This window comes from Copadichromis virginalis, linkage group LG14 (genome assembly GCF_057382275.1).
Source record: "Copadichromis virginalis isolate Kocher_CV1m ecotype Utaka linkage group LG14, C_Virginalis_male_GT1.1, whole genome shotgun sequence".
In the NCBI taxonomy this organism is placed as follows: domain Eukaryota; kingdom Metazoa; phylum Chordata; class Actinopteri; order Cichliformes; family Cichlidae; genus Copadichromis; species Copadichromis virginalis.
In genome coordinates this window covers 11,545,681-11,571,988 of record NC_140631.1, presented here as the reverse complement: position 1 = coordinate 11,571,988, position 26,308 = coordinate 11,545,681, and the positions used below count along the sequence as shown (strand labels likewise).

The 26,308-nt window shown below is 41.0% G+C and overlaps 1 protein-coding gene and 1 pseudogene across 3 annotated transcripts in view; one reads left to right on the top strand and one right to left on the bottom strand.

Annotated features, from left to right (window-relative positions):
- Positions 1 to 26,308, top strand: part of lsamp (limbic system associated membrane protein) — a 484,055-nt gene that overhangs the window by 292,681 nt on the left and 165,066 nt on the right. The window lies entirely within an intron of this gene.
- Positions 4,593 to 5,236, bottom strand: LOC146693542 (uncharacterized; annotated as a pseudogene).

The window sequence follows — 26,308 nt, the reverse complement described above, 5'->3', positions numbered from 1 at the left end:
CGGTTTCTTTTAAGCATGCATTTAATTATTTCTTCTCCTTTTTGTCTCAATTGTAGATAAATACTCACATACAAACAAACCTAATCACAATGCACTTAATACAAAGACACAGAACAATAGTTTTTTCTCTCTGGGCTACACAGTAGAGCGTTTCTTTTCTCCTCTTCACAGGAAGCAGGGACAATGGCTTTATCAATGTCCATCTTTGTTCTACTGGATGACATCCACTCAGTTGAGTCTTTACAAAACACATTCCCCGGGCTGTGAAAGAAGCTATTATTTTGCTCAGTGTTGTATACTTGAAAGACGCCACCGCCTAATTTCTTCTGCTAGCTGCAGAAACAGTGTTGCTTTTGTTTTGGTATACAGACACTACTGTATCAGCAGAAAGAATGTGCTGCTGTTGCTATTGGCTATCAACACATCAAATGAAATCTAAGACAGCTGCAGACGTCAATGTCAGCCCTTCCTACTCAGCACTGTGGATGGGCGCCTACTCCATTTGCAGTCGCATGTGTGATTTCACTACTGTATCGATGATTACGCAGAGATGCCTAAGGCTTCTTGTTGAGACTACAGGAAAAAAATTAGAAAGCCAGCGATGAACTTGATAGAATGGCATGTAATGATTCAGAGGTAAAGAAATATGATAGCCTCATGTGTAAAATAGATGCATTGTTCCATTGTCTGTCAACTAAGCAAACATCTACCCCATCCGAGGACTCTTACTGGCAGAAGTGATTTAAGATTCCTGCTTTTTTTAATTTAGTTTATGCTCATGTGCTCAAACATCTTGCTGCATTGTTGCACTGTGGGTAGTTACTATCAACAGCTTTCTAACAGGCCTGCGGGCATTTCTCTAAGAACATTTTTATTGGGCTCCAAACCAAACGGATGAAAGCAGGAAGCGATCCTTCAGCTTGATGAAACCACTGCAGTTGTAGCTAAACATGGTAAATACGCACAGAAACACACAGTAGTAAAAGATATATACTATGTATATATAGAGCTGCTCAAGTGCATCTAAAGTGTTCTCTGATTTGACTTATATATCACATTAACTTGCATATAGAGTTGATATGACAGGGATATGCAATACAAGAGATAGGGTGCGATGGAGGAGGATGATTCACTGTGGTGAGCCTTAAAAGGAACAGGAGAAGAAGAAGATGCACATATATGACATCGGACAGCCATACACCTTGTTGTCTGATCGTGTCTTTATGTTTATTATACCCATTATTTTGGTTCTTGATTTCAATTGGCAATCTCTACATTTACTCTGTCACAGGCTGGGTCTGTGACCCAGCGCTCTGAGTACATTTTGTATTTGTCTCATTTTAGATTTGTGATTAGTTCATGTCTCATTCTTATTTAGCTTTTAGTTGAGGTTAAAGGCAGTCATTATTTATTGTTTCCTTGGTTTGTGTTTGGGTTCTTGTATCGTTCATCACATGTTAGGTCTGTTAAGCTTGTGTTGTCATGTCTAGTTTCAGTGTTTCCTGTTTTACTTTGAAGGAGTCGTGTGTTCTTTGTTCATTGTATTTAGTTTCACTTCCCCTGTCCTGTCATTAGGCTCATGTCAGTCAGCTGTTCTATGGCGTTATTTTTGTGCCACTATTCTGAGCGCACGTAGAAAAAAGTTTGCAGGTGCAAGTGTTGCAATTTGAGGACAAATTTATTTTGAGCGAAGAAAAGCTCAATTTGGGTGAACAAAATTAATTCCTGAGTGCAAAAAATTTATTTCAGTGTTTGCTATTATCCACACACACACAATAGCAGCCCCCTCGCTCAGTTTTTGCATTTGCGCTCGCTCACAATGTATTTTGCTCGCGCTCTCAACATTTCTGTCCGTGCGCGCACAACTCTTTCTCTACACCGTTATATTTGTGCCACAAAACCAGCCAATCACAGACTTGGATGCAAAAAAATCTGCTTGGCTGTTCTGGTCTCCAATCAGCTCGAAATGACGAAATGCAATATCCCAGAATCCGAAAGAATCTCCAAAAACGTTAGAACACTTATGCAAATATGTGATGTCTTGATGAATCGAGCAGGTATTAGAAGTTCACACAGCAACATTCTCACATGAAAATATCTTAAAAGTTTATTTTGTGACCCAGAAAGAGTAATATTTCAAACTCCGCCACTCTGTGTTCCTCCACCACTGCCTCATTTGAGTTTTGGACGAAATGGATTCTGGGATATTGCATTTCGTCATTTCGAGCTGATTGGAGACCAGAACAGCCAATTAGATTCAGCTGATTTTAAAGTCTTTTATTAGTACAGCTGGTGTGGCTGATGGGGGATTGCCCCTGCTTGCATGTAGAAAGTTAGTGAGTGATCGTGGCCTTGCTATTGCAACAGAGATTTGTACTTGCCTGCAAGTAATAGAGGGCTTGAAAGACTCTAGGTCTCAGCACATGCTGAAACTTGTGTATCACAGAAAACACATGGCTTCCCCTGGTACACATCAGGTCAGCAGTAGACGTGGCACTGACAAGGACTGCAGAGAACAGGGAATTTGCACAAACCCTGAGGAAAAGAAAAGCAAAACATGACAGAAAAAAACTGGCAAGCCAAAATGCCATGCCGTTTTATTCTGGACACGACATAGGAGATAAAGCCTTCACCTAAAGTAACTCTTTCTCATTTACCACATGTTGAAATGTTGGCTACCTTGGTCAGAAATGATCCTAATTACAGCTACTACAAGAAAAGCACCTCCAGCAATCATTTACATACTAGACCTTTGGGACTGGAGGTAGACTTGACAGTATGTCACAGGCAGTTCTCACACAATGCTCCACTTACACATCTATTGCAGGTCTGCGCTGGCCTTTCAGTGAAAAACCTTTTGATCCATCTGCTCTCCTGCACGAAGAGAAACTCAGCATGGCAAAACACGGAAAGGCAACAAACAGAATGCCAAATGATCATCCACAGAGTTTAAAACATCTTCTCTTTTTCTTGTATAATTCATCATTCTTTACTGCTGAAATTGAATTGATTAAAAAGAAGATTCCTCTAAATAAACTGTCTAAATTATCTTCAGTGGCCTGAAAGGTAGTATATCCCCCCAAAAATGGCTATCAAATGAAATGTGAATTCAAGAAAGGGCATGCTGTGATGTCTCCAGTTTATTAGCACTAATGATCACCAGAACCAACGGTAGCCATCGAATTCCTGATCTTCTTGCTTCCCCTGAGACTCTGCTGTAGAAACTTTTACACAGTTACCCTTTCAAATCAATACAAGTACTGTTAATGTTTAATGGGCCTGTTAGTGTTAGTGCACTTCCTCGCGTCCTGTATTTGGAGGGTTTGACTTACTCCTCAAAAATGTGACCATGTTTGAAAGTAGAAGGCGGGCTGCAGATTGTGTGTGGCAAGTACACTTCAAAGACGTTTTCCCCTCATACATTCCTGTGTACACAGACTTCATTTTGATCATCGTTTTAAGCTTAATAACATGGAGGGAAATCATATGCAAACAAAAGCATGCTTATCGATCCAGTCATCACGAAGACTCCCAAACAGGGACAGGTGAGAACGACACCCCATGCCGTGCTCCTTTTGTGTGCCTCAACAATGTTTACAGGACCAGATCTTCGTTGTACATCCATTCACAGTAAACCGATGTGATAATAGCCCTCGTGGAGTGTCAGAGACTGCACAGAGTGATGCTTTCTGACACTAATTGTTCTTTCATCTTAAGCAGCGGCCTCTTAGACAATCTCCAAAGTACTCCGTAATGAGGTCTGTTATGGTGAAGGGAGGAGGCGAAGGAGGCAGAGGCATTGAGCTGACTGTTGACATTCTGACACGTTTTGTCATGAGTTTGTTTATTTTATTTTTTCCCTGTGGTCATATTATAATAGAATTATCTACCCTGTCCTCCCTTAATCCTGCACTGTTATTGCCTGTGAGGTGATCCAAGCCTGTTCACTGAAGAACATCTGCAAACGAGGAAGATGTGTTCTGCTGGCTGGCTCGCTATATACTTTATAAAGTGGATTTTGAGATAACAGCCATGAGATTAAAATCCAAATTGCTTGACCAAGCAGAAATAACTATATAATTTACCAGGAGTGACCTTGTGCATGAGAGGAGTCCAAAGTTGCTCCCATTTTTCATGAGCTGAACTTAAAGATCTGAAACATTTTCTACATACACAAAGGACCCATTACTATCAAATATTGTTCACAAATCTGTCTAAATCTGTGTTGGTGAGAACTTCTCCTTTGCCGAGATAATCCCACCTCACAGGTGTGGCATGTCAAGGTGCTGATTAGACAGCATGAATATCTCACAGGTGTGCCTTAGACTGCCCACAATAAAAGGCCACTCTGAAATATGCAGTTTGATCACACAGCACAATGCTACACATGTCGCAGCTTTTGAGGGAGCGTGCAGTTGGCATGCTGACTGCAGGAATGTCTACCAGAACTGTTGCCTGTGAAATGAATGTTCATTTCTCTGCCATAAGCTGTCTTCAAAGGCATTTTAGAGAATTTGGCTGTACATCCAACCGGCCTCACAATCGCAGACCACGTGTAACCACACCAGCCCAGGATCTCCACATCAGCATGTTCACCTCCAGGATGGTCGACCAGGTGGAGACCAGCCACCCGGACAGATGCAGCAACAATCGGTTTGCATAACCAAAGAATTTCTGCAAAGACTGTCAGAAACCGTGTCAGGGAGGTTCATCTGCATGCTCGGCATCCTACTCAGGGTCTGGACCTGACTGCAGTTTGTTGTCGTAACCAACTTGAGTGGGGAAATGCTCACATTCGATGGTGTCTGGCACGTTGACAGATGTTTTTACTGTTCAGGGCAGATGGCAGACAGCTTGTGTCGTGTCGTGTGGTTTGCTGACATCAACGTTGTGGATTGAGTGGCCCATGGTGGGTTATGGACAATGAACACAAGTGCATTTTATTGTTGGCATTTTGAATGCACAGAGATACCGTGTTGAGATCCTGAGGACCATTGTTGTGCCATTTATCCATGACCATAACCTCATGTTACAGCATTATAACGCACGGCCTCATATTGCAAGAATCTATACATAATTCCTGGAAGCTGAAAACATCCCAGTTCTTGCATGGCAGCAGACATGTCACCCATTGAGCATGTTTGGGATGCTCGGCTTGCCGTATATGACAGCACGTTCCAGTTCCTGCCAATATTCAGCAACTTTGCACAAGTATTGAAGAGGAGTGGACCAGCATTCCACAGCCCACAATCAACAACCTGATCAGCTCTATGCAATGGAGATGTGTTGCACTGCGTAAGACAAAGGGTGGCCACACCAGATACTGACTGGTTTTGCGACATGTGTAGCATTGTGCTGTGGGATCAAACTGCATATTTTAGAGTGGCCTTTTATTGTGGGCAGTCTAAGGCACACCTGTGAGATATTCATGCTGTCTAATCAGCACCTTGACATGCCACACCAGTGAGGTGGAATGGATTATCTCAGCAAAGGAGAAGTTCTCACCAACACAGATTTAGACAGATTTGTGAACAATATTTGATAGTAATGGGTCCTTTGTGTATGTAGAAAATGTTTCAGATCTTTAAGTTCAGCTCATGAAAAAGTGTGCGTTTATATTTTTGTTCAGTGTAGATTACAGGAAAGAAAAAAGCATCAACCTTATCCTGTATTCTGCTCAAAGCTGATAGTGTGGCATCATGGATGTGGTAGTCGAAGAATTGGGGAAAAGTGCTTAACAGACCACCTTTCATAAAAGACACATTTTATTAAAATCAAAGGTTATATTGTTATTTATTAGGCAAATAAGAATCCAAATTCACGTTTTTATACTCAAAATTTGAGTTGGCATGCTGGACTTCACAGACAAGTCCCAAACTAATGAAGCTCAGAAATCCAAGAAAATAAGTATAATTGTGTAACTCCTTTACTCTTTTTTCTGCTTTTCTGTAAAACAGTGAATTTAAACATTCATGGATAACACTAATTAACCATTAAAGAAACATAAAAAATGATTTTGGTCATTACCAATCCCGTAAATTTAGGCAACTGTGGCATAAACCTTACATTGGGTGGTGATCTAATTAATTTTGTTAAGCACTCTACATAAAAGAGACAGATGGTGGTGGCTAACCAGACCATCGTAAGCCGTGACAGTATTTTAGTTCCGTTGGTATTGGCTTCCCTTCAGGTGTGAAAGCTCGACACAGATGAGAAACCTCAGCACATTTTATCAAGACGCCAGATGGCGACATGGCAGTGATGCAACTGCACTACATCTACTCTTACAACGAAGGCTTGTGATGCCAGAGAAAGCTTGAACACTGGTACAAAAGCTTAATTGGAATTTAATTTGGATTACACCCCACACATCCAGAGTCCTCCTCTGATGTGCAGCATTTTCACACGTTTGTTGGTATGACTTTAAAGGCTCTCAATTCGTCTGAAAATCAAGAGACATAACTAAGAATGTGTATTCTAATTACATGTAAGCATCTGAGCTCACGATTCACTTCATCTAACTACTTTAATTGGGTATCAAAGATTAATCCAGTCATTGTCACGGTGGCTGGTGAAAACGTAGCAGTAAGGCAGTGCTTCTTGAGAAGCCATTACTGCTCCAATAGGACGCCTCGCTCATTATCTTCCCCTTTAGTAAGGGAATCAGTTAATAGTTTACAAGGAAATCACTGAAGTTAGAGGAAAGGACACCATGGTCCTTTTTTTCATTCTTTAAGCCATCCATTGTTGAAATCGATTGTTCCGCTTTAGTGATTCTCTAAGGAGCCATTTAGACTGAGTTGGCTGTGGGCTGCACCATGTGCTCTCTCTCTTTTTCTTTCTGTCTCTCTCTCTGTTTTTCCCTCACTCTCATTCACACACACACACACACACACACACACACACACACACACACACACACACACACACACACACACACACACACTAGAAACCAGTGGCTGAAGGTGTTCTTAATGGGCCAGAGTTTGCTCTACTGTCAAGCAGCCAGAGATATACAGTTTCTACTGACTAGAGAAGCACCCCCAGAGGTGGATTTATTTTGTAAGGGGAAATAAATCCACCTCTTGGAGTGTAAGCCTTCGTGTGTGTGTGTGTGTGTGTGTGTGTGTGTGTGTACTCATTATCTTCCAAAAAGCGTGTTGTGCATAATTGTAATGCACACTCTTATTATCTGCTTGCACTTTCTGCAGTTTCTGTCTCAGCATACTATACCTGTGTATTTACATACATGCTAACACACACGTGCACACTGTGGTTTAGTATATTACATCAGTTGCTGCTTTGTGATTAAAATGTTTGAGCTGTTAGCTTGCAGCTTCCTTACCCCTTAAGGCTTCTTATGGGAGTATTTGCACCCCACTCCCAGAACCACAGAGGTCCACACACTGTGGGATTAATTAATAGCTAAACCCATACAGCACACTTGCACACATACATTCAATATGAATGGAGGGATACGGAGCAGTTGGGAAAAATGCAGATGCAGAGGGTGGAGGGTGGTGGTGGCTCGCGATGATGAATAAAAACATCCACTGAAATGGAGAAGACAGAAAGCAAGGTTTGTCTTTTAGGTGGAAACAAAACAAGATAGAGAAACAGCGGAAGAGGGAGAGGGTTACAGCTGGCGAGAGGGGAAAAAATGTGTAAACAGAGGATACAGCACAGAAAAATAGAATTAAAGCAACAAAGCAAGGGTGCATTGTAGATTTGTGGACAGATCCTATCTGGTATGTTGGTCATGTCACACAAGGGAGGCCTGGCTAGACAAGGCTGTGCATCCACTATGCTCCCCTCTGCTTATTGATTATGTCAGCAAGTCCCCTAGCTGGGTTCTGTGTGTGTGTGTGTGTGTGTGTGTGTGTGTGTGTGTGTGTGTGTGTGTGTGTGTGTGTGTGTGTGTGTGTGTCTGGCTTGATATGCACACAACTGTGCAGTCTGAGTATCGTTCCTTTTAAAAGACGGTTTAGAGTAATGCCATAAATCATCTTCGCAAACATATCATTTTAAATCAAAGTTGGCTTTTAGGATTAACTATCCTGTAGTGGTAATGAATGCCATTACGCACGTGACGCAGCGCAGAAAAACAACTCAAAATTCCACATTTTGCTGATCCAAACTTGTCATAACACACTGAATGCACTGCAATTTTGCAAAAAAAAAAAAAAATCATCCTCCAAAAAATTAAGGGAAAATAAAGTGATGATAAATTCTTCCTGATGCTGCTAAAGAAAAGGAAGAAACACAGATTCTGGGTTCATCCTATTCTCACAAGAAAACAGCAACGGGGAGAATTTCAAGGTTAGATCCACGACTCGAAGCTATATCACGGCTGCTTTAGTACATATTTCAGGATGTCAGGGGGGCAGATTGAGCTCTTGTTGGCAGATTTGGGCCTATATCTGAAGAGGCAGAGAAATCATTTCAGAGAGCTGATTGCCCCAGAACAGCATCTAGCTGTGTGTCTGAGGTAAAATAGTATCATTTTACTATTTGCATATCATTAAGTACTAGTGTGTATTTTGAGCTGCAAGCACACTTGTTAACAAGTGCAGTGGTCCAATTTGGTGTGAACAGCTTCATTAAACATAAGTGAAAAATATTTTTCAATATATTGAAAGACGGACATCATCCTCATGATGTAATGTATGTCTTTCTAATTTGTGTTGGATGACCTTAAGAAGATCTTTATAGTCCTTCTCCCAAACAAATAGTTTTGGTGCCTTAATATGGTCTTGTACTAAACTTGAACCCCAATCATTGGGTTGAAAGCCTTGCAGGTTTGTTCCAGTCCCCGCAAATACACCTAGCTGCTAACATGGAAAGGAGAACAAATGACTAGTACAACTGCTTTGCTGGTGAATGACCAGTTTCACAGGAGGACTACAAATGTGTGTTTGTATAGATATATATATGTGTGTGTGTGTGTGTGTGTGTGTGTGTGTGTGTGTGTGTGTGTGTGTGTGTGTGTGTGTGTGCGTGTGCATGTATGCTATGCCTCCTTAAGAGCTTTTAAATAAAAATAACTATTGCTCATAGCATCCCAGAGGCTGTGATCAATCACTGTCATCAATAAAGACAGGCCAGTTTGTCAGGAAGCACCCACTAGCCTTGGGGTCTGGCGGCAGCTGCAGAGGAGGTTTCAAATCGTTGATGGTCTTTTCCCATTAGTTGTACTAAAGAAATTGTCTCTGCATTTTTATCCTGCTGTGCAATTAACACTTCTCAAGGCTTGGAGAAACAAAAAAGCCGTCTTTTGATAAGTTAAGAAACTACAATTTTTGTACTGTCATGAAAACAAATCACTACATGTATATACAGTAGGCCGTATGAATCATTTCAGAGCCGACTAGCACAGTTCATTGGTTAACACTTTGGTTCGTTGACATGGCTTGAAGCCAGCAGAGCTCCTTTCTACTTTGGAGGGAGAGGTAGTTTGTTGTATTTGTCATATTAAAAGATGTGATGAGGCTTTTTTTAACTAGTCCAAAAGGAGAAAATAGAAACTATTTATAAGCACATGCAAAAAGTTTTGCATCCATTTACGACAACCTAATACGACTGGTCACAGATGGGATTCGTTAATTTAGATGAGATGAGTTCCCAAAGTTTCAACAAAACTTGGGGAACTGACAAATCCCTTCTCAAACTGTCAAAGGTAATAAAAGCCCAAAGTGTTGTATTTTCAGTTGTTTTGCCTATTGGTGGACAAAATATGCTGTCATCAACTGTCACAGGACTCATAAACTCATAAAATTTGGGTAGATGTAATCTGGCATGGGACAAGTTCTTAAGTCTGTGAAGGTTCTCGGTCATCCAGTAGGGAAGGAAGAGAGTAATGCAGAGGGAAATTACTCTCTGCATTTAACCCATTCACTCAGTGAATGTGAGTGCGAGTTGGTTATCACAGGTAGAGAGAGAATAAATGAGCACAAGCACACATTCATGTATATCTGCTCAATCAAAGCGATCTCTCAGATCCACTGTACAGCATCCTCAGTACTACACTGAAATAATTGTAGCTATTACCAGGAGTCCCATCTTGCTTTAGCAAACAGACAGTTTAACCTTTAGACTGAAGGTACGATGAAAAAATCGATGCTTATATTTGCCAAAGGAACTACAGTAGGTTTTTTGATCTGTACAGGTGCATTTAGACATAGCAGTAGTTTGAGCTAAATGCTAGATGTACTCTCAATGTTTACATGTTCTTGAAGCAAATTAGATGTATTCTTCACATACTGTAATGTCCTTTTTATATTACAGTATTAGCCCCATGAAATAAACACTAAACACATGGTACAGCTCAAAGTGACGTCATTCATTTTGAACAAATGACACAGGAAAGGGAAATTGTTGCCAAATTATGACACTAGAGGTGAAGAATGCCTGCACTTAACTTTACAGCAATCTCTCTAGTTGTTTGTGAGTGACCATGAGAACACATACTGCAAATACAACGTACCGAGCTCTTGCATCCCTATCAAACTTATGGTCCATAATCTGCTACATATCACCGTGTTGTCACGGTGTTTTTTAACGGGAGGGGCGTCCAGCTGTTAATCTATCGAGACAATAAACTGCTGTGTGCAGTTGTTTTCTCAGCATTTTGCAACCCTTTCTCCACGCACACGCACACACACACACGCACACACACACACGCAAAGAAACATATTGACTTAAAGTTGAACAATACAGGTTATTTAGCCTTTTAAAGAAGCTACAGCTCAGATTTGAGATTATATGCTTTGCTGTGTGACTGGATTTCATATGATTTTTACCACAACTGAGCTTTGTACAGATGCAGATCTGGTGTCACTTCCACAGACATATTTTTAAATCAAATCAAATCAAATCACTTTTATTGTCACATCACATGTGCAGGTACATTGGTACAGCACATGCGAGTGAAATTCTTGTGTGCGAGCTTCACAAGCAACAGAGTTGTGCAAAATACAATAACATAAACAGGCAAAATATACGAATGGCTAAATCTGAAACTAATAAATATATGTACAAATGGACCTCTGTTGGTGAAAGCTTGTACATAAACAACTTCAATTAGTCTTTTAAATATTGAGGGTATTTACACAGCGATAGGTAGAACAAGGAGAGGACAGTTTGACTATTGTGTGCGATGTTTTAAAGTAGAAGGCAGGAAGAGAGTGATAAATCGAGGGATTGAGAAGTGTTAAGTAAATGCTGACACACATCCACACACACACATACACATAAATTCCACAGAAGAGGAGTAGACACAGGTCGTGCTCAAGTTCAGGCCTCCTGTGCCATCATCAGCTTTTTCTTGTGCTCTGACCTTTGACCTCACTTTAATTCAAATGGAACACTCCTCGCTTCCTGTCTGAGTGCGTCTCTGTCCCTCTCGGTCTTTATCTTCTCATTGTCATCATCTTGCAAACTCTGAGCTCACAGTTCCTGAGTACATCACACAGTGTATTGCATGTGTGTCTTTAGAGGCAGTAGAGGATTTTGTAAATGACTTTTAGGCTGGGAATCTATTAAAGCACAAGTCAAGTGAAGGGAACATTAGACTTGAGCAAGTGTCCTAAGTAACACAAATCAACTCTCAGGATTTGACTGATTTAAACCAATTTAAAGCCACTGCAATACTTTTCATTAGTGACACAATAGTGTTATCTTACTGAGAAAATTAAATCATTTAGAATGTAGTTGCTCTTAAAAGTTGTTCTTCAAAGTCTGCTTTATGATGACTGAATAGACTTTCAGGATGTTTGCCTGAAGACAACCACTTGACATGACTTTATAGCAGATGTAAAAGTTGATTGCACAGGATTTTGTTGAAATAAAAATGACTTAAGTACTTAAAAAATTCATTTGTTCAGTAAATCCAGTTAAAGAGAATTCCTTAAAACCAGCAATAGTGAAATTTCAGTTTGTCACCATTTTAATTAACACCGTTAGATATTTGAATAAGTATCCTGCCAGTTTATTAAACTTTTAACATTTAGGTTGGTTAATTTGAATATCAGGGTCTAGTTCATGGGAGAAGGAGACTGAGAGATGGATTGGGTCGTGGCTAGGGATGGGTATCGAAAACCGGTTCTTGTTGAGAACCGGTTCCCACTGTTTCAATTCCTTGGAATTGTTTGCCATTTATGCAAACGATTCCCTTATCGATTCCAGTCGCCCCGAATGACGTCACCACGTTGCGGAGCGTCATTTACCTGGCAGGAAACACGGCGGCTCAAACGCTCAGAATTGTGGTTATACTTTACGAGAACGGATGACAACAGGGCAACTTGCAATACTTGCAAAGTAGATATTTCATTTAAGGGAGGAAACACTACGAATATGCAAAAGCATTTGCTCACAAAACACACGATGACCTTAAATGAATGTCGTGTTTTTAATTCCGCTCCGGACTCGTGAATCTCAACCCAGCAGCAGCGGTAACGTTTGCACGTCCTCTCCCGTTAATGCGGCAGGTAAATAATCAACTGACAGTGCATATTATGTTAGCGCGATCTGCCTTATTACAAAACCTGCCATTACTGTGCATTTAGGTGACCATGATGAGAGAGACAGACAGAGTCTGGCTCAGATGCTGGTAGTTCTCGCTGCAGTCTACCGGTAGCGTCTCCTTTCAGGCCAGGATAGACGAATGTCACCGAGCAGTGACTAAGTTTGTGGTCAAAGGCTTGCACCCATTTGTCACAGCAGATGCCCCGATTTTCGGTAAGTGAATGTGTTTAATTGTAGGCAGGGACATTACTGGATATTCTTGTGTAATTGCTACAGAATAATTTATGTTATACTTTGTTATTGCTACAGAAGAATATTTATTTTATTATTTTACATTTACAATTTTTTCCCGGGGACCCTGTGACACCCCATTGAAGAGCCGTAGGCTGGATCTCTTAAGCTCTCACTGTTGGGTTTGTAAGGCCATGTTACTCCTAAATTTCTATCTTGTTCAAAGAGAAGATATAAAACAAAGTTATAAGCTAATCGACTTTAGTGTTCTCCTTTTTTAAAAAGAATCGATAAGAGAATCGATAAAGAATCGAATCGTTAAACAGAATCGAAAATGGAATCGGAATCGTGAAAATCTTATCAATACCCATCCCTAGTCGTGGCTGTTCGTTCTGGTGAAGAGAAGGCTGAGTTTAAAAGCAAAGCTCTTGATTTACCGGTTGATCTAAGTCACTACCTTCACCTGTTGTCACAAGCTCTGGCCGAAAGAAGGACATTGCAGATACAAGTGGTGGATATAAGTGATTTTCTCCATAGGGTGGCTGGCCTGTTCCTTGGTGATAAAATGAAGAGTTCAGTCACTTGAAAGAGGATCTGAGTAGAGCCGCTGCTCCTCCAGACTGAGAGGAGTCAGTTAAGGTGGTCCAAGCATCTGACTCAGATGCCTCCTGGGCACCTCCCGGGGAGGTGTTCCAGGCATGTCCTACCATGAGGAGGCCCCAGGGTAGAGCCACGACAGGCAACAGTCTCACATACCCAGCTAAAGAAAAGAGTGCCAAAAAATCAAATTTCTTTTTCTAGGATCTTTCCATTGAAATACATCTTGATTTCAAACAAAAGATTTACCTCCCAAAAATGTTTGTAGAGCAAAAATTACAATCTGCTTTCCATCTGACCTCCATATGTGTGGGCGGATAGAATAAGTCATACTGCAGTCAGGGCTTGTAAATTGGCCAGTGAAACAGTCTAAATCCCCTACGCATGAGAGTTTCTGTGAGAATAATCGGTAGTAGTGTGTGTGATATCTCCGCACATGTAATTCTAAATTGAAAGATTGATTTTTTTTTCATAATGAAAGGCAAAGGGCTGGGAGGGAGGAGTGAAGAGTGTAAGCGTAGATGAATGGATGGATAGATGACACATTTTCCCACATTTCTCCTCAGGCATTCAAGCCAGAGATGGTGCAGAATGCAAAGTGGGTCCAAGCCGTGCACACCTATATGTGTGCATTGTGTCTCAGTGTGTAGGCGTGTATTGATTGCTGCAGGTTGATGTTTTATTAAACAGAGTTGAGGGCAAAGAAGGGAGTGTCAGAGAGTGCCCCTCACTGTTGGTAAAGCCTCTTTCAGTTGGCCTTTTGCTGCTTTTCCTGCTTCTTCCTGCTTCCATTCATCCCTTTAATCAGTGCTCATCACCTCCTCACTTCTTACTTTCTTTTTTTATCCATTTTTTTCACACTCATTGAATCCAGCTCACAGCTTTTCTGTTTCTGTTATAGTCCTCCTTTACAAGCAATTAACTCACAATGCTGACATGTGCTTCTTGTGCATGTACTCATCCCGCTCTTTGCATTTTTGCACTGCACAACCTTGTCGCCTCCTGCTTTTTCACTCAACCTCAGTGCTTCTTTCCTGCAGTCTCTCTTTACTCTTTCTTTCTCACCCTTGTCCTCCCACTTCCCCGCCTCCCCTGAGGAAAGCTGATAAGTTGGTTAGAGCAGACACGCCTTCACGCTCTCCTTCTCGCCTCTCATTTCCTCCTCCTACATCTTCCAGTGTTTGAGATCCCGTAGACCCCCGTGGGATCTATGAATCCCTGATGTCTCTCTATCCCTCATTCCTCATCTTCAACCCTTTCATTCGTCTTCCCTCTAGTCCAGGAAGTGAGATAACGCTACATGCGTCCATGAACTTCTACTCGCTTTCTTCCTCTTCATTCACCCACACTCCTCTTTGGCTCCAGAGGAAAAGCACACACAAACACAGACACACACACCCACTGAGACCCAGCAGTAGTAACCATGCTGCATCTTGTAGAGATTGTGCGCTGTTTGTTGTCAAACAGTTTAAAAACCAAGTATTGTGAAGCATTCCATGCATTTGTGTTCATTTCCTACAGTGCCCATTTCAAAAATCTCGCCACTTTTCTTTTGTACGTTTGTACCCTTAAAACTATTCTCCCTATCTTACAATCTGGGAATAGGGGTTAAGAGGGGGTTGCATGTTGGAGAGCCAATCAGCTGGTCCAGTCATGACTAGGGATGGGAATTGATAAGAATTTAGCGATTCTAATTCCATTATCAATATAACTTATTGATTTGATTCCTTATCAATCCCAATCATTGGGATCTCATTGGCTCCGTTTTGAGAGTCACCACCATTGTTAAGCAGAAATAAAGACATTATATTCATGCAAATTAAATTGCATGCTGTGGATCACATGTTTGAGCATGTTTGTTGAGGTATTTCCCCTCTTTGTTGTGATCAGTGTTGGAGTCATTACTCAAAAAAGTCATTGTTACACATATTGCATGAAATAAGCAAAAGTAATGCAGTACTTTCCTTAACTTCTGGGAAAAAGTCATTCATTATAAAACTCATTACATTACTTTCATGTTACTCATGTTTCATGTAAAATAGCTGAAACACACTGTCTCATAATCACCATTTAACAATTTTTACTTGAGTCTACAACCCCACACACCAACACAAATCCTAATGAGATGTTTGTATTCTACTAAGATCTTTCTCTTAGTAGAATACGAAGCTGGACGCACAAAGCAAAAATAAAAACCAGCACAAGAAAGCAATCGCCACAGTGATTCTGCTTTAGAAATGTGAACAGGTAGAAAGGGAGGCTGATTACTCATCATCTTGTTACCTCTTAATGTTGTGGCTGACTCATCTATATACAGTTTGTAAATCAGAAAATGTTATTTAGGTTTAAGGCTAGTTGCAGAATCCTAACCATAACCCTAACCTGTATTCAGTTTTAATATTGCCTTTTTTAGACAAAGATACTGTAGAATGTCAGTTTGTTTTGTTTTGGGGGTTTTTTATTTCTTTTTACTGCCTTAGGGTACAGATATGTTAGAAATCAGCTGGTTATTGTAATCTGTACAAAAAGCAAATGTATTTAAAGTTGTTTAAATATTTTTCAAGCATTCTGTATCTGCAAGCAGACTGCATCTTAAATTGGGCTGCCATAAAATGCTCTTCCTGTGCCCACTGTTCTGGCACTGGTGTAGAAAATACCCTCAGCAAATAGGACATGGCTTCAGACAAAACATCTACAAGTGGGCGTTTGGCCTTAAGAGGCCCGCGTACAGTAATTGCTAACTTCACACCTCCTATTCAAGCTCAGTTGAGTGGAGAAAGGCTCATTTCTATTTTTGAGTCATATTTCCAGCAATTTGAAAAACATGCAATCACACATGTGAATGAAGCACTAAAACATTGCAAAAGACGTTTGTTGTGACTTGTAGTGGCAAGACAGGCCTTTCCCTGGCTTTCCAACCTCCTTCTTTGTATTCCCTCCTGTTTCTTCCCACCTTTATGTTTAAGAAGAGTGGCGCACATGTGGAAATGGCATGTGTCGGTGTAGCAGCAGCTCTTTCAGGGTGGCCACTGGCCTATTGATTTTCTCTTCGCTTTTTTTCCCCCTCTCTCCAATAATGCCTAGCAGAGGATGTCAGACAGATTGATTGGGATAGTGTGGTTTGTGTGCTTTTGTGCCGGCACCGGCCGCAGATCACTCTTCGTCATCGTTTCATGTTGAATGAAATGTGCAATTCGAACACTTGTCCTCCCCTTCGGACCGTTGAACAAAATGCCACAAACAATCAATGGCAAAATCAAACACACATACTGTAGACGGAACGCAAACACCAATTGTCATCCGACTCCCGCCCGAGAGGGACATTCGCTGATAGAAATCAAACACGGCGTTCAAAGGCACAAACAAAGCTTTAGGACAGTTCCTGATGAAGTACTGTAGATCGGCTATTGTAGCAGGACCATGTGTTGTTTAGCTGAGACGTTGCAATTTGTTTTTTGAATGCAAACTAAAGCTACAGTGGGGCAAAAAAGTATTTAGTCAGCCACCGATTGTGCAAGTTCCCCCACTTAAAATGATGACAGAGGTCAGTAATTTGCACCAGAGGTACACTTCAACTGTGAGAGACAGAATGTGAAAAAAAATCCATGAATTCACATGGTAGGATTTGTAAAGAATTTATTCGTAAATCAGGGTGGAAAATAAGTATTTGGTCAATAACAAAAATACAACTCAATACTTTGTAACATAACCTTTGTTGGCAATAACAGAGGTCAAACGTTTACTATAGGTCTTTACCAGGTTTGCACACACAGTAGCTGGTATTTTGGCCCATTCCTCCATGCAGATCTTCTCGAGAGCAGTGATGTTTTGGGGCTGTCGCCGAGCAACACGGACTTTCAACTCCCGCCACAGATTTTCTATGGGGTTGAGGTCTGGAGACTGGCTAGGCCACTCCAGGACTTTCAAATGCTTCTTACGGAGCCACTCCTTTGTTGCCCGGGCGGTGTGTTTTGGATCATTGTCATGTTGGAAGACCCAGCCTCGTTTCATCTTCAAAGTTCTCACTGATGGAAGGAGGTTTTGGCTCAAAATCTCACGATACATGGCCCCATTCATTCTGTCCTTAACACGGATCAGTCGTCCTGTCCCCTTGGCAGAAAAACAGCCCCATAGCATGATGTTTCCACCCCCATGCTTCACAGTAGGTATGGTGTTCTTGGGATGCAACTCAGTATTCTTCTTCCTCCAAACATGACGAGTTGAGTTTATACCAAAAAGTTCTACTTTGGTTTCATCTGACCACATGACATTCTCCCAATCCTCTGCTGTATCATCCATGTGCTCTCTGGCAAACTTCAGACGGGCCTGGACATGCACTGGCTTCAGCAGCGGAACACGTCTGGCACTGCGGGATTTGATTCCCTGCCGTTGTAGTGTGTTACTGATGGTGACCTTTGTTACTTTGGTCCCAGCTCTCTGCAGGTCATTCACCAGGTCCCCCCGTGTGGTTCTGGGATCTTTGCTCACCGTTCTCATGATCATTTTGACCCCACGGGATGAGATCTTGCGTGGAGCCCCAGATCGAGGGAGATTATCAGTGGTCTTGTATGTCTTCCATTTTCTGATGATTGCTCCCACAGTTGATTTTTTTCACACCAAGCTGCTTGCCTATTGTAGATTCACTCTTCCCAGTCTGGTGCAGGTCTACAATACTTTTCCTGGTGTCCTTCGAAAGCTCTTTGGTCTTGGCCATGGCGGAGTTTGGAGTCTGACTGTTTGAGGCTGTGGACAGGTGTCTTTTATACAGATGATGAGTTCAAACAGGTGCCATTCATACAGGTAACGAGTGGGGGACAGAAAAGCTTCTTACAGAAGACGTTACAGGTCTGTGAGAGCCAGAGATTTTCCTTGTTTGAGGTGACCAAATACTTATTTTCCACCCTAATTTACGAATAAATTCTTTACAAATCCTACCATGTGAATTCATGGATTTTTTTTTCACATTCTGTCTCTCACAGTTGAAGTGTACCTCTGGTGCAAATTACTGACCTCTGTCATCATTTTAAGTGGGGGAACTTGCACAATCGGTGGCTGACTAAATACTTTTTTGCCCCACTGTATCTTGGGGGAAAAGGAAAAAAAGATTGAAATGTCTATTTCTGCTCAGTCACTGAGATTATTTTGCTGAAAGTGCATTTCTGAAATCCCAACGTGCAACAGCTTAATGGCCCCTGAACCTCAAACAAAAGCAGCTTCTCTCCAACACTGTTTCACTCTGGACTCATTTCTGCCTGTACCGCAATCCATTTCATACAAAGAAAGGTTGTGTTTCTGTGAGAAAACCATCTGAGAGCACCAGCAAATGGTAAAAAGAAAAGTCTTTTCAATCCCCAGGACTCGACTGAAATGCTGTGACACTGAGATGAATGTTAGGAGGCCGATATAAGAAGACATAAGCAGCTGAAGCATATCTTAGAAATGGTTTTAAATGGAAAGACATTTGTTCCCTGCTGAGTCTCACCTTGCTTATATATGTCATAACCAGAGCTGAAAGAAATCAAAAACTTCAGTTAAGTTGTTGTTAAGAAATAGAGAGATATTTTTTAATGCGTATCTGCTCGTTAGATTGTTTTATGAGAGGCCCAGACTTGACTAGGTCACAGGCTGACCAGAAACTGCATGTTTTTGCAGAATATGGGGAAAAGACAGAGTGAGACTAAGTTTAGACAGGTTGCCCTGGCAACAGACCTTAGAAAGGGGAGGTTCTTGCAAGCTGCACAGGAAGTTTTAGTGCACAGGCATATTAATTAATAAGACACAGAAAAGAGGAACTTTGCCACATAAGGAATGTTGGTATCGAAACTGTGAGACGTGTAAAGTACCGAAATAACACCATATAAGACACATGTTGAGATTCGAATGTTAGAGATCCTGCAACTGGCGTTTGGGCTGTGCAGGGGTCTCTCTCTTCCGGAAGATGATTGAATAAAAAGAAATATAAAATGTTTTGACCACTATGAGTCGGGTTTTCTCTGTTCTATCATGGGGACAAAAGAATCGGGGTTTAATATCGTTTTGGTGAGAAAGAGGTTGATATCAGCTTTATTATTTTGAAGCTGAAAAGACAATGAGACCACAGTTGTTGCTTCTTTTGTTTCCTGATCAAAAGGTGGTTTCAGTTATTTCAGTATTGGAAAAAATATAATTGAAATCTACACTGTTGGGAGCGAAGAAGTAGAAGAAATAGAATCAATCTCCCTGACCAGACAAAGATGAAAACAGAGGTCAAACTTTTGAAAGATTGACCTTCAATTTTAAAATTGTTCACTATCTCCAGGGACACTGAACAGAAACAATCCGTGAACAATGATAAAAGGGAAAATTGTGTCATTTTCAACAAGTTTTGCTTTGTTTTTCTTTTGTTCATATCCAGTCATGTACCTTTGTGTGACTCCATTAAACGTATCATACGTTTTTCAGCCCTAAACAGGCAGTTCAGATTTTTGCCTTTAAACTCAAGATCAAAACCTGCCTGCCTATATCACAGCAATGGACCTTTTAGATGTCCATAACTCTCAATATGAACGCACAGTTAATTAAATGCCAGCTATGTGTCACAGCTTCTCTCTGGCCTGCTCATTAACCTTCCCCATTCAATATGTCAGAGGACGTAACCTTTTCACGGCTCACTCGTGGGGCTGAGACCCTGTTTTCTGAAAAGCACTTTTCCCATCGCAATGCATTTATTATTCTTTTATGATTGTATAGTCTGCCTGAATAATATTATCATGGCCTGATTTTTAACTGCCTCACTAAAACACACAGGCCAGCTAGCTTACGTCGAGCCACGTCAGCTTACCGAAGGAGTCAACCGCGCATCGAGGTCGTGCATTGAGGGGGAAAAGGATGCTTAACGTACGTGACCAGCCGGCCTTTTATTAAAGTGGGTCACTTTTAATTATAGCCGGCTTTCATTGTTACCTTTGCTGGCTGAATTCACATCATTAATTTTGCAAAGCCGTGTTGTTACTAACGCAGAATGAATTCATGTCAGAGAGGCAACTGCACACGCTTTATGATCAAATCAACAATCAATTGAAACTGTGGACTCACAGCCGTTTTCTTATTATACGTATAACCCAGGGGAACCAAACAGATTACAGGTCGTCACGGAGAATCTCATCTTGCCATTTTATTAGGTTATTGTTAAGAGAATGTTATTAGTAGAAAAAAGCCCAGGGTGGTCACCAGTAATTCCTTATAATGCTGTATGTGTGTGTGTATACAGCCTTCAAATCCTAGTATATTCACACTTGTCAACATGTATACAGCACATGTGTTGACATCCACTTCTCAGGCTCTTAAGTCTTCTGTCTTTCCAATCAATACTCTGCCATTTTACCTTCACAGCGCAGGCTTGGCCCCCTCCACAACTCAGCACCTGTCGCTGGAACGGTAGAGATCTGTCACAGACCTTTCCTCATTGAAACACGAAATCACCACCAGGAGCAGAGAAACGGCGCTGCCATTTATAACCATCCCCCATTCCTTTGTAAGACCCCCACGGGGGAGCTGCAATGAGAAGTGGGGGAAGTTGAAAGGTTACACCCTTTGAGAGAACAGACTAGACAGGGATTTGGGATCCAACCTGAACAGGAAATGGAGCCGTCTCCATCTGGCAGGTTGTTCATCATGAGGTAGCTTGTCAGATATAGTTCAGGCATTGGGAATTGCTTCAACTTTCTTCCTAGCTAAATTTCTCGAAGCTTTAAAAATGACTTTACAGCAAAAGGTGTGAAATAACTTCTCATGTTACTCTATGCGTAGTTCAGGGAGGAAGTGCCAGCGAGCAGGGAAAGCTTTACACGCACTACTGACACAACTAGTTTATTAGAGAATGCCACTGTGGTCGTGCGTGTGTGTCCTCACAGACAATGGCGTGTCCAGCGGGGTGGCCTGGGGGGGCACAGGCCACCCCCCAAACCAGACTGGCCACCCCAGGTGCCACCCCAAAGGCAAAACAATAAAATTCAATCAAATATCAAATGTCCGATTATGTTTTCACGGTGACGCTCAGATATCCGAGTGTAAGTGAATGCAGCATCGCTTCTGCGCTATGCGCATCACGTTAGCAAAGGTAGGAGAGCCAAGCGCTAAAGATGGCACTGCAGGAAACAATTTTTCGGTGAAAGAAAATGAGGACAGAATAAATGTCCCGGTAAGTAATATCAAGTTTGTTGAGTTTAGTAAACTTCGGTGAAATCAGAATACCAAGGAAAAAAATAACACTTAAAGAATTATTGCAGCTGTGGAATATTTCAGACAGTATGTGTTAGAGATTTTCTACATTATACATTATAACCAAATCTCTATAATACAATATAATCAAGTGTGCCTTATATTCTAACCAAGTATGCCTTATATTTTGTGTGTTCATATATTTTCACATAACCAAGCTTATTGTTAAAGAGAACATAATGCATTCCTTACCTTAGTGTGTGATGTCAGATAAGCATGATATACTTCTGCATTGTTATTTTCAGTATGTGTGCAAGGTCAGATAAGCTGAGATAATGCCTGACCTCTCCCTTTACAGTTAAAAGAGGAAGTACTATGTAACTTACTTTCACTATAAATAAAGAACCAAGCCTGCGCTCAGTGTGGGTGTCTTCTCAGAGACATTCACACCCGTGCGCACGTTTACTAATTACTCTCTGAGTCGGTCTGCAGTTGTCTCATTTCTCTTATCTGTGTTTGAACTAATGTCAACCCCTGACAGTATGCTACTGAGGGCAGCTAACATAAGAGTTATGAGTTATAAGATATAATCTAAGTCGTAACATTGCTGTATGGAGCTGCAGATTTGGTTGCAGGTTAACATAGCTGGACTGGCCATCGGGCATACCGGGCATATGCCCGGTGACTTATTTTTTATTTTTTTTGTAATGGCATGAACAATGAGAGGTGGTGGATTGGCCAGATGCAGGTCGATGTGTAGAAATAACTCCGTTGTTTGGTGGTGGCTATGACGGGGCTTCCACAGAGGCAACAGGTGGATGAGGGAAGGGGAGGCAGGAGGAGAGACCCGAAGCAGCCGCCAGTCCGAGTGTCAGGTGAACTGAACTTCAGGTAAGAAGTTATGACCTGCAGTCTATCTGGGTCAGATATAAACCAAGTTTAGGTGGAGTTTATTTTCATGTTGCTGACTTTTTACTGTCAGTTGCAATAACTCATACTGCGTTCTAGCCAGTTTGACGGAGTTTTTATACAGCTGGGTGGGTGCTATGATGTTACTGATAGTGAACTTTATTTTATTCATAAGGTTAGTTAGTAGAGTTGCCAACGGCTCCTTAAAAATGGAATGGTCCCTCATTCAGAGAAAATATTACACGTTTCGTATTGAGCTGAGAAGAGACGCAGTTTGTCCCGGACTTTAGCTAGAATGGAAAAAGACACAAAGCTGGAGTTATTCTGTCTTTATGCTGCACAGCTGCCTCTTCTTCTCTCATTCTCTCCCCCTCCCTCTCCTGTTGCTACTTCAATCATGAAACTGATCAATGATCAGCTGATCAGCTTTTCTCTCTTGTTTATTTATCGCCCACTTTGCGCCAGAAACAGGAAACCAGCAGATGTTGCGCTAAACAACAGCAGCACGTTTAAGCTTGATCAGCTGTTGTTAGAATTTATTTAATATTAATTTCTAGTATCAGCTGATGTTTGCTGGAGCCACAGCTGTAAAGCTGCTGGTCATGATATCGGTTTGGATATGTGGTGAGAGGGAAACATGAAGATGAAACCAGGAGATGTCCTTACTGAACCATCAGAGCTGAACAGGTGATGGAGAAACAGGTTTACCTTTTAGGTGACATGAATGAGTTGAAGTTATGAACTGTTTCTGAGAGACAAATAACACCAGGATCCTTTTTTATGTAGCTGACAGCTGGTAACTGTGCAGGGGCGGGTCTAGCAAAGTTTTGCCAGGGGGCCAGGTAGGGCATTAACAGGGAAAGGTGGGCACAAAGAAATACTTTTCTTTCTTATTCTCATTCAAAATATCTCGCTTTTATTAAATAATTATCTAAATCTTACAACCAAAGTTTTTATCTGACGTAAAATGTATAGAAATCATACATATACCAACAAGACTGTACATCACTGTCACAACAGGGTTTGTTTTCAGTCAAAGTCTTTATGGCTTTAATACCTGGTGGGTCGGTCTGTAGTAAAAATGCCCAATTTTTTTGTCCCAGTCCAGCCCTGCAGGTTAATACTGGCAGTGTCACCATGCCAGCTAACTGTATTTCATCATCAGCCAGTGCTGTTCTTTATCAATATTACCAAAGTTTACCATAAGGCAGCATAGAAAGTATTTACTTGCTTTCAGGTTTTATTCAAATGTTAGTCTTTTCAGTTGTTTCTCCACTTTTTTCCTGTTTCAAAATCAAACACCAGTTTGTGAGAAGATTATCTTCTTTTTTTAACAGGCAGATAAAGTTTTGCATTGGCTAATTTGTCAATTGTTTGTTACAAATGTTCGTATTTTAATTTTCAAAAATGTTTTTGCCCAAAACATATGTGCACTATATGTCAGTAAAAATACTATGCAAATATTGCTGTCCTTGAATGCTGAGTAAACACTGACAAAGCACTGATTGTATCTCTTGTACTTTATCAACGCAGTATCTAAAAACTTTGCACCGTAGTGGTTAAAATCTCATTCTAATAAGAGTTAAAAGTGCATTTGGTTATTAGGTTTATAGGATTATTGAATTATGGTTAAGGGTTGGTAGAATTTTTTTAAACATTATCTGCCAATTAAATCTGCCACCCTTCTCCAAATCTGTGCCCCTACCTGGCCCCCCCAACAAAAATTTTCTAGACACGCCACTGCTCACAGAAATACAACCCACACAGGCGGTTTTATTCATACATAACCTTTGTCAGTCTTGAAAAGGGAGAAAGCACCTTAGAATTCTTGGGTAAGGCTTTAAAGTACACACAGTACTTCGCCCAGCTTAATCTAAAATAAGTTTTGTACACCGGGCTGATTTCTGCCACAAGAGGCTTTAGGATTTGAGGACTGATAATGATTATAGTCTTGGGGAATAGTGGCTGTGATGCTGATGGTGGTGGAGGTGGTGCTGTTACGGCCTGTGGCCATAAGAAGTCCGTGTGAGCTGCTGTGTTTCTGTGTCTCTTTACTGTGTCTTAAGACTCTCTGCAGGTTCTTCCCCTAATGAAGAGTAGTGAGCTCCTGATTGGACCATGGAGCACGTGACTGGGTTCAAAAAGCCGCTCTGACAGGAGAGAGAGAAGCGAGCGAGCAGTTTAGACAGCAGAACTGGCCCTGGTTTCCAATTTTTTGTGTTACTTTGTGTATGTGTAAGCGTGCTCTGTGAGAGCCGCTACTGGTGTGTATAAATTCAGTGCTTTATGCGTGCATAGGCTGAAGCTGAAGGGGTTGAGCCGCCTTTTCTTTTGAACTGTTTTTCTCCTTTTTCTGGGCTAGGAAGCGAGGGATAGTATTGTCATTTGTTTGTTTTGTTTCTTTCTTAGGGTTTAGTTAGTTTTCTCTGGCGGGACATAGTTGGTTTTGTTTATTATTTTGGCCTGGGCCTGAGCTATGCTTCCTGACACTAAATAAAATCACCTTTTTTACTCATAACCGGTTTTGGATGTTTGGTTTGGGAACCAGGGCGGGTACTTGCTTCTCTCTCCTCAAATCTTATGTGTGTCTCTACACGCCTAGGCTAGGGGCGTAACAGTGCAGATACTTTTTCTGCTGTGATGGGACTTCTTTGGGAATTCCTTAAGAAAATTTATTTGTATTTTTTTTATTCTATATAATAATTTATAGCCTGAGCAATACGGGATTTTTAAGGCTGAATGTCAATATTTGATGTGATTTAAAAATCTGATATTGGCCGATGTTTCTTTCAGCCACATAAAAAATTTCCCTAACAAATATAAAAGTCATTTATTTACTTACTAAGAGTAGCAAGTAAAAATAAACTTGTTTTTTTGTCACAAGATGTCAATTACGATCTGCCTGACTAAGCTCGGATCTGCTGGTTAGTTTGTTCACCCTCTCCAGAAAGCTACAGAGTGCCCTCTGGTGGATAAACTGTGTAATATTCATCAGTATGCATGGCTGAAGGGTGTTTCTACCATCTCCTCCTTGCATTGTTAATTTTCATTTAGCAGCTTAACAATGAAAATGAAAAAAAAATCTATTTTTTCAAATATTTGCTATTAGTAGCAAATCGGGGAATATTATTGGTCAAAAATATTAGCTGGTCAGGTCCTATAATCAATCTCGTTCTTGAAATATCTTCTATTGTTAAGAAACACAAGACTTCATAGCTTCCTCTTGGATTTAGTTTGACTTGCCATTTGTATCCTGCTATTCTAAGCACATTCATTGTACAGGTAAAAGTTACGTAAGACAGTGCAGTATGATTTGAGCTTTCTCTGTCACATGTATACCAACTAAGGTGTATGTGTTTGTGTAGAACTGTCACCAACATAAAATTATTCTGGCTAACAAAGCCTTTATTTGTCTTTTTCTTTCTTTCTATGATCTCCTGGGGATGTCATGTGTCTCCATCATCCACCTGAATGAACCATGTGCCATGCACTACAGGTAAGAAAAGATGTCTCCTTTTTATTCCTTTTATATAATAAAAGGAGGCCTCCAGGATCATTTACTAGTTATGATCCATAATTCAAATCAAAGTTTGCACCATTGACGCGAAGATAAAGCCAAAGACCGAATGTGAACCTGCATTTGCATAATCAGTGCGTGCACCCCTGGATCTCATTGAATATTTATATGGTGCCGAAAACAAGTCTCTGAGTTTGAAAAAGAGATTGCTGTCACAGCCTGTGAATCACGGAGCAATTTTAGCTCTTGAAGGCAGTGTAATCAGTGCTGCCTGCTGTCATGCCTTCTTCACCCTCACAAAGACAGAAAAGCACTCGCATACACATACACTGA